General features: G+C 42.7%; 1 protein-coding gene across 1 annotated transcript in view; it reads left to right on the top strand.

Annotated features, from left to right (window-relative positions):
* The first annotated feature begins 518 nt into the window (after positions 1–518).
* Positions 519–7673, top strand: part of tmem121ab (transmembrane protein 121Ab) — a 36458-nt gene continuing 29303 nt past the window's right edge. The window contains exon 1 of the mRNA XM_023414967.2: positions 519–850. The gene's annotated coding sequence lies outside the window, so the exon portion shown is untranslated. The remainder of the gene's footprint in view (positions 851–7673) is intronic.

The following is a 7673-nucleotide window of genomic DNA, read 5'->3' as shown; positions in this document are numbered from 1 at the left end:
ATTGACCATAAATTCAATTCAATTCCCCTCTGTGTGTGTGTGTGTGTGTGTGTGTGTGTGTGTGTGTGTGTGTGTGTGTGTGTGTATGTGTGACAGACAGCGAGAGAGAACGAGACAGAGAGAGAAAATGTGTCTCTGTCTGTGCTCATCTTATAGCTTATATGCAGCTGGTACATAATGTTTTGGCACAGTCTGAATTAACTCAAATTGAATGTTTCTTTATCACATCACTGCCAATAAAGCTAATGCCAAATGATTTCTATTTAACTACTGGCAGTCATTTGCCTGTGTCTACTGTAGCCTATAGGATACTGGAGGCTATTGGTTTCCCTCTTGTCACTCCAACATATTTGAATTGAATAGTGATTGATAGAGCAGGAGAATAGGGAAAAGGAGAGAGAGAGAGAGAGAGAGAGAGAGAGAGAGAGAGAGAGAGAGAGAGAGAGAGAGAGAGAGGGGTGGTTAAGCCTATCCAGAGGAAGAAGCAACTAGCGAAGAAGCCTCAGCAGTTACACTTGCCAAAGCTGCTCCATTTAGCCAGCAGGCTACACTCCTAACATTCACCGTTCATATGTGAATTCACAATTTTGGAGACATAGTCGCTCTATCTCTCGTGGAGACATAGTCGCTCTATGTCTAGTGGCTGGGAATGGGATTTTCTTGAATGTAACTTAACGGCGGCAGCAGTTGTTGGACCGGCGTTTTCGGCGCCTCCTCGCAGCGGATTTACAAAGCCTCTCCGGAACCTGCAATGATATTCAGCACCCTGGACACCGACTGAGCGTTTCAGCACCCTGGACAGAGACTGAGGGTTTCAGCACCCTGGACAGCGACTAACCGACCACAGGAGGTAAGCCTGCAGGAGTTGAACAGCGGCTTCTCGCCTCTCACTTCATGTTAGCGATAAGACAGCAGGCTACAAGAAAATAAAATCACTCTTTCATCATATGTTGAGCGTGACTTGTCTCAACGCTGCTTCGGAGAGAGACATGATAGGTATACAAGCCAGACATTACAAATGGGAATAGTCTGGGTTGCAGTGAATTCCTAGTAAGCACAGTTCCCTGGTCAGTAAGTTTAAAGGTTACTCGGTGTAATTTTTTTAATCAGTTCTGCCACTTTCTACCGGTCTAGTTTTAGCTCTTCCCGCCGCTTTTGCTTTTCTCGGTGTTGGACCAGTATATTCTTGGCGCTTGCAGCCTACAAATAGTGAATTCATGTGGTGCGCTGAGGCAAAGCAGGGTGAAGTAATCACTAAACATTTTTTTTATATAATTGGTATTATCGTTATTATCATTGCTATGCATCTGTGTAAAGCGAGCTTCCGTTCGCTCTCAGTTTTATTTAAGGCAGCTGTTTATTTTGAAGAGTCAGCGCGTGCCCAGGCAGCAGCAGCGGCTCGTGCCTCCGGTCTCCGCAGAAAATCAGCCCAGCCGTGTTCTCACTGTGCCCCCCCACCACCACCCGACACACACACACACACACACACACACACACACACCACCCCCACGGCTCGAAGCCAGCAGTCACTGAGAAAATATATAACCCTCACGACCCCCCCGCGCTTTCTCACCCCACCGATATTTCAGGCTGACTATCAGATAATGGGCACGAGACAGGCGCTCGTTCTTTTTAGACAATGCATTTACATTGTTGAACATTTTTGAGTGATTTACTGAGTGGACAGCCTCTGGGTTCAGTTCTTTGCTCAGTGGTACTTTAGGAAACATGGCCGCTGCATGGCCCCCCTCATTGGCTTGTGTGTGGGGAGACCGAAAGTTGATCCTGAAGGTTTTAACAGTTATGACAATTATAACGCTCAAAATGCTTTGGAGGCCCTAAACATGTGTTATACCATATATGTGTTCGTATTTGACAAAATTATTGATTGACTAAATAGTCATATTTCTTCAATGATCATACATAACTAGAGTTCAAATACTGAGACAATTAATCGATTAATGAACTGTTATAACTGTTATGTCATTTTTCAAGCAAAAATGCAAAAGTTCTACTTCATCAACTGTAAATCTTTGGTGCTGGTCTTTGTTTATGGGAAAGTGAAATTAATGCCTTTGAGCTCTGGACTGCCATTGGTCATTTTCCATTATTTTCTGATGCTTTATGGACCAATCGAGAAAATAATCAGCATATTAATCGACAATGAAACTAATCATTGGTTGGATCCCTAGTTTTATTTCATTTATTTATTTATTTTACCCCCTTGTTATCCCAGCTGTAGCTGTTGCTGGGATTAAACATGTAACCTTAGGTTACCAGACGGGGGTTGAAATTGACGTGGCCACCCAGCCTGCGTTTTCCTGCTTGCTCCATGCTTGAACTGTCTGCTGCAGCTCTTTTTGCACAAAGAAATTAATTCTCAGAATGTAAAGGAAGAAAAATGCCCATGTCAAGCTGGCTTTGAATAAGAGGTGACCCCCATGCTTTTTGCCTGCGGCACTCTAATGGGCTCTGATAGCCCTTAACACACACTCACACGCGTACACATACACCCTGACTGTGAAAGCCACTGTGATGTAAGCCTCACTTTTTAAAGCCTTGATTTTAATGATGTTCATTAGGATTTTGATTACACTGAATGTGTGATAACTCTCGGCTCGGCGTTAAGCACGTCTGATATGTCAGCTCAGACTGTGAGTGACAAGAATTTAGTGGGAGGAAGCAAGAAGTGTGAATCAGAGCAGAGATGTTGCCATAGGGCCCCTCTCCAGTGTCCTTGAAAGAAAGAAAGCACATATTGATATGCCAGTTTTGCCTCTGGGTTATTAAGCTCTGGGCAGTACTGTATAGAAATTGCTGCTCTATATCATGGGGATGATGAACTAAATGCAAATTAATCTTTCATGCTCAATTTATTATCCAATAAACAGACCATGAATTTGAATTTGAATAGTGGCCCTACAGAGGGCAGGCCACACAATGTCTGTAACCGCTCTAAATTGTCTTTGTCTAGTTAGAAATTTACAACCCAGGGTTGGAGGGCAAGCAAGACTGAATTCAAGGTATTTATCTGAAAGCATTTCTTGTACCATAAGATCAAAGCCAGTTTACCACCCAGAGGGTTACCTTTTAACAGGTTAACAGTCTCAAACTGTGCCTCATTGAAAAACACGGCACGACACAGCAACCTTAGGGTCAGCAGTTACAAGCCCTCATTGACATCCAGGACACAGCAGGTTGATGGGCTTTGCTTTAGATTTTTGCATTTCACAGATTGCAGACCGAGTTGCTTTTCATGAGTGTGCACTTCACATGCTCATTGCACAGTGGATCATGTTCCTGCATGCCTCGCATTCCATTTACGGGTCTCTTAAAATTCAGGCCACTGCTAGAAACGCAATTAAATTCAATATTGCTATAAATACATGACGGACCGGTCTGAAAGCCAGAGAGCAGGCTGAGGCAGTGAATGCCCCCTCACCCCCCCCACTCCACAACCCCCTTCCCAATCATCCCGGGCCTTCCGAAAACCCCTCCCCCTCGCCCCGCTGCATAGTGAATTGTGGTCAATTTGAATGATCAACCGAAGACAATCTGGGAGGCAATGGCTGTCACAAAGAATATTAGGCCACAATGAGCCGCACCAATAAAAAATCTGTGTGTTCGGAATAGTCAATGTGATTATTCACTCCCCTGTGTTTCTATAGCTCCCTTTGGCACAGATAGAAAGTAGAGAAATGAGAGTGCTCTGTCTTTGCTGTGCTAGGCTCTACTCTGGGCAAGGTTGTGCCATTCTAAACTGAGCTGTGTGGTTCTGTGCTGTGCTGTGCTTGGCTCTTTGTCATTAGCTGAAACACAGCTGCTGTTGCATCTGATGCAGTAAGCACTCAGCTCATCTCATCTCATCGGTTCTCAGCCACTGGTTTTCCACTTCAGAATCACTGTGCTTCGGAGGGCTATAATCTCACTGACATAATGGCGTCCACTCCAATCAATAGCCAAATGGCATAGTGAATCAATAGCTACCATACTGTACAATAACGTGGCCTGGGAGGGGCAGAGGGGAAAGCAGCCTGCAGCCATCACATGTTTAACCCTGGAAACTCTTTGAAAATATACTCCTTAATTATGGATCAAAAATACCAACCTTGTTAACGAGCCATGTATTATGGATTGCTGCATGATCTATGCTAATGTAAGCACAGCAGTCGGAAAAAAAACTGGCACCACTTTGCTTGCTTGCCTCGCTATCTAATCACCACACATGCAAATACACACATACACACATGCAAATACACACACACACACACTCAGAGTATATGCTCCAGAAGCACAAAAGTAAAAGCCAAAACTGAGGTAAATACCCATGATTGGTCACAGAACAGTTTGACTCTGTCTGGATGGGAACTGCATTAAATTTATTTTTTTTAAAAACCAAAAAAAAAACCTGTTTTTGTTAAAATAACCTTCATTGACTTCTCCTTGACTTCTCCGTCTGCACACACCAGAGGTTTTCAAAATCAGGCAAGAACGAGGTGTTTACGCATTTAGCCCATTCAATTAACGGTTTGTTGGTTTCTCCTGAGGAGCCAGAAAATTCATTGGTTTCTTTAAGTGTTAATCAAGCTTTTATCCAAGCTTAGCTCAAAGAACTTACGACAAAATGGTCATTGTATATGTGACAAGGCAGTTTTTTCTCAGAGAAAACAAGTAGAGCATTTCAGATTCTAGAATAAAGGCCTTTAAATTATCCAGCTGTGTGAAATGTTTTGTTCGCAGCATCCTCTGAGATAATATTATGCACAGCAAAAAACCATAATGGTTTTGGCAAGAATACAAATTGGAAAGGTAACTAGGTGAGGGTCACAGCTAGAGCTCAGTGGCTGCTGTTATTCCAACAGAGAGGCAAACTGCCGTGAATGGAAGATAAGAAGTTTATCTTTATGTTGGTACCACACCGGTGTATGATTAGATCCAGCTTAAAGAAGAAAGAAAAAAAAGCCACTGCCACCCTGAATGACATTTCCTCTGTTGGTGGGTAATTTGGCAATCTGCTCAGCATCTCATAAAACAGAGTCGCAATAGCTACATTGGACATTTATAAATCAAAGACTTCATATCTGAGAGTGTTGCTAGAGGAGAAAACAAATGTGCCCATGTGGATTTTGACCAATCACTGCCAGGTTTGAGTACGATTGGTCGGCGTTATGGTGTCATAAAATTCTGCACCATCTGCATGGTGGTTAAAGATTTTTTTTTTTCTTATCTCTGTTTTGACTGTGGGTATTTTCTCACCACTAGCTCAGCTAATTTGCCTCAGTGGAGAATTGTTGACAAGAAAAAAGGAGGCGTGTAGCAGGAGCTGAATGCAAAATATACATGCAGAAATATTTCACGTACACCTACATAGTTACAACCACCCGTATTCACACTCGCACTCTCCACACATTTACATGTACACAAACGTCCACACATTTAGAACCACGCGTTAAAGCGAGCATGGCTGTGCGCGTATATAGCAGTGAAATATTGGAGCCATTGCAGCCCTCCAGGCATGTAGTTATCAGGGATACAGAACTGATGGGAAATCAATCAGCTCAAGTGGAGTGGCCTGGCCTATGGTGAAGAGAGGAGTCTTGTCTTTTCCAGATGCACGCCTTGACATCTACAGCTCACTGTTCTAATCATTGAACCAAAACATACATGCATTTAATATAGGCATGTATACGCTTGTATGTGTATGTACATCTCTATCTATGTATGTATCTCTATCTATTTAGCCAGAGAAAAGCATAGACAGTGGACTACTGTGCAAAAAACTTGCTCTCTGCACATGGCAACTACAGTACAGTTAAGGTTAGGGAAAGACTGTAGTTCTGGTTCCTCTCTCAGGAGTAATGGTGGAAGCATAATGCTGTTTATTACCACAAAACCTGCTAGTGGGGAGGTCAGAGTGGACGTTGAGGTGTACAAAGTGTTGAGAGCCGTTTGAGAGCAAAAACTGCCACTCGTATCCCAGTTCCTATCGCAAGTTAACATTGGTTTATTTTGCCCATGACCACAATCTTTCTCTAAGTTTAATTAAGTACTTTTGAAACTACAGCTACAGGGCTATAACCTGGATCTTACAACTGGAAAAGCTGACGTCAATTGGGCCAGGTTCCTGCCCCCAAGCAACAACAAATCAAGTCTGTAAAATGTTTTAATTATTTGAGTTTTTTTATATTTCATTTACTCTGTAAATTGTTTAGTTTTAGTGTCTGTAAATTTGATTTAGGCAACATTAAGATCAAAGCTTTTCCACAGTGCCAGAAAAAAAAAAAAAAAAGGTAAAAGGTAAATGCTGAATCTCTGTGGTTGAGGCTATAAAATATCGAAGAAGTGTTACTGTTTCCATGAGCCCAATGAAGCATTGAGCGAAAACGAGTGTCCTCACTGGCAGCAACTGCCATGACGATTACGATCTTTCTTTTGGTTTTAGCTGCCGAATCTTAGCCAAGCTTTACCCATAGAGGTCACAGATCAGAAAACACACGCTATTTCTTTTTATAATATTCATATTGGTCATTAGGAAGGCACTGACAAATCACCTGTGTTTGTTACAGCTATGAGAAGTTGTTGATCTACCTACCTACCTATCTGCCTTCATGTTTTCTCAGCTTTGTGAGGTGGGCGATGCAGGGTGAAGGCAAACAGCATACAGATCTGTAACATCTCTATATCAACCTCATATCTAATTCATGCACGTTATTGTTGCTCTGCAGCTGTGTATATGTGCTATGAGGTGCACTGGTAGCAGCTTTGGCCAAAACCAAATCAGATACAAAAATGAACAGAGGAAGGTAATGTACTGTAGCTGGAGGCTCTAGAGGATTTGAGTATCCATAAACATTAATATGCCACATTATCCCACTGAGACTGTTTCCTTTATAATGATTTTAAGTAGCAATGTAAAGCCATTTTCATGCAGGGTTCTCAATGGGCTCATCTTGGCGGGAGGCACGGACAGGAAGTGTGTGTCTGTATGTATGCTCCATTTACATTTTCTCATTTCGTCGAAGCTCAGGAAACAGCTTACAACAAGTGTAACCTTGCTGGCTTAAATGCCTGGACTGTCAGCGTAACAAGCCTCCACATTAATCTATCAGCATGTGTTTGGCTGTGCGTGTACACACTTTCATGCATAACAAGGGCGTCACAGCAGGGCTTCCGTTTCTGGTATCTAATGCTATTAGACAGGAAATAAACCACATCGAATGTTTCGCTCCGCTTTACATGTGTTCGGTTCTCATTTCCATTCTCTTGTATCATAACTGAGTGTGTGTGCACCTTTCCAGATGCTAAGTGTGTCAATTGTGTACATGTGAGTGTATTCCTCCCGTTTCCTGTTTGCATATGCATGCGTTTGGAAATGTGTGATAGCTTGTGTTGGTGTGTGCTTGGATACGGGTACTTGTGGGTGTGACAGTAGTTGTTTGCACCTAGCTGTCGCTGCTAGGGTGCTTCCTACCCACTCACAAACGCACTAACTAGGCATTTAACAGTTTCCAGTTCTGAAACCCATGAATCACTTTGTGCAGTAAATAGCTTTTAATTTAACAGCACTGAAGGTGAGGGAAAGCATCTGAGCATTTCACACTGAAATGTTTGATGATACTTTCCACGTCTGTGGCTCTGGAGTTCTGCTGGTCCACTGGTGAAAGCTACACACG

Source organism: Seriola lalandi, unplaced genomic scaffold (genome assembly GCF_002814215.2).
Source record: "Seriola lalandi dorsalis isolate HSWRI2012SDOR001 ecotype SW California unplaced genomic scaffold, Sedor1 jcf7180002054544, whole genome shotgun sequence".
NCBI classification, from domain to species: domain Eukaryota; kingdom Metazoa; phylum Chordata; class Actinopteri; order Carangiformes; family Carangidae; genus Seriola; species Seriola lalandi.
The sequence above is the reverse complement of the archived record's forward strand: the minus strand, read 5'-3'. Positions and strand labels throughout refer to the sequence as shown.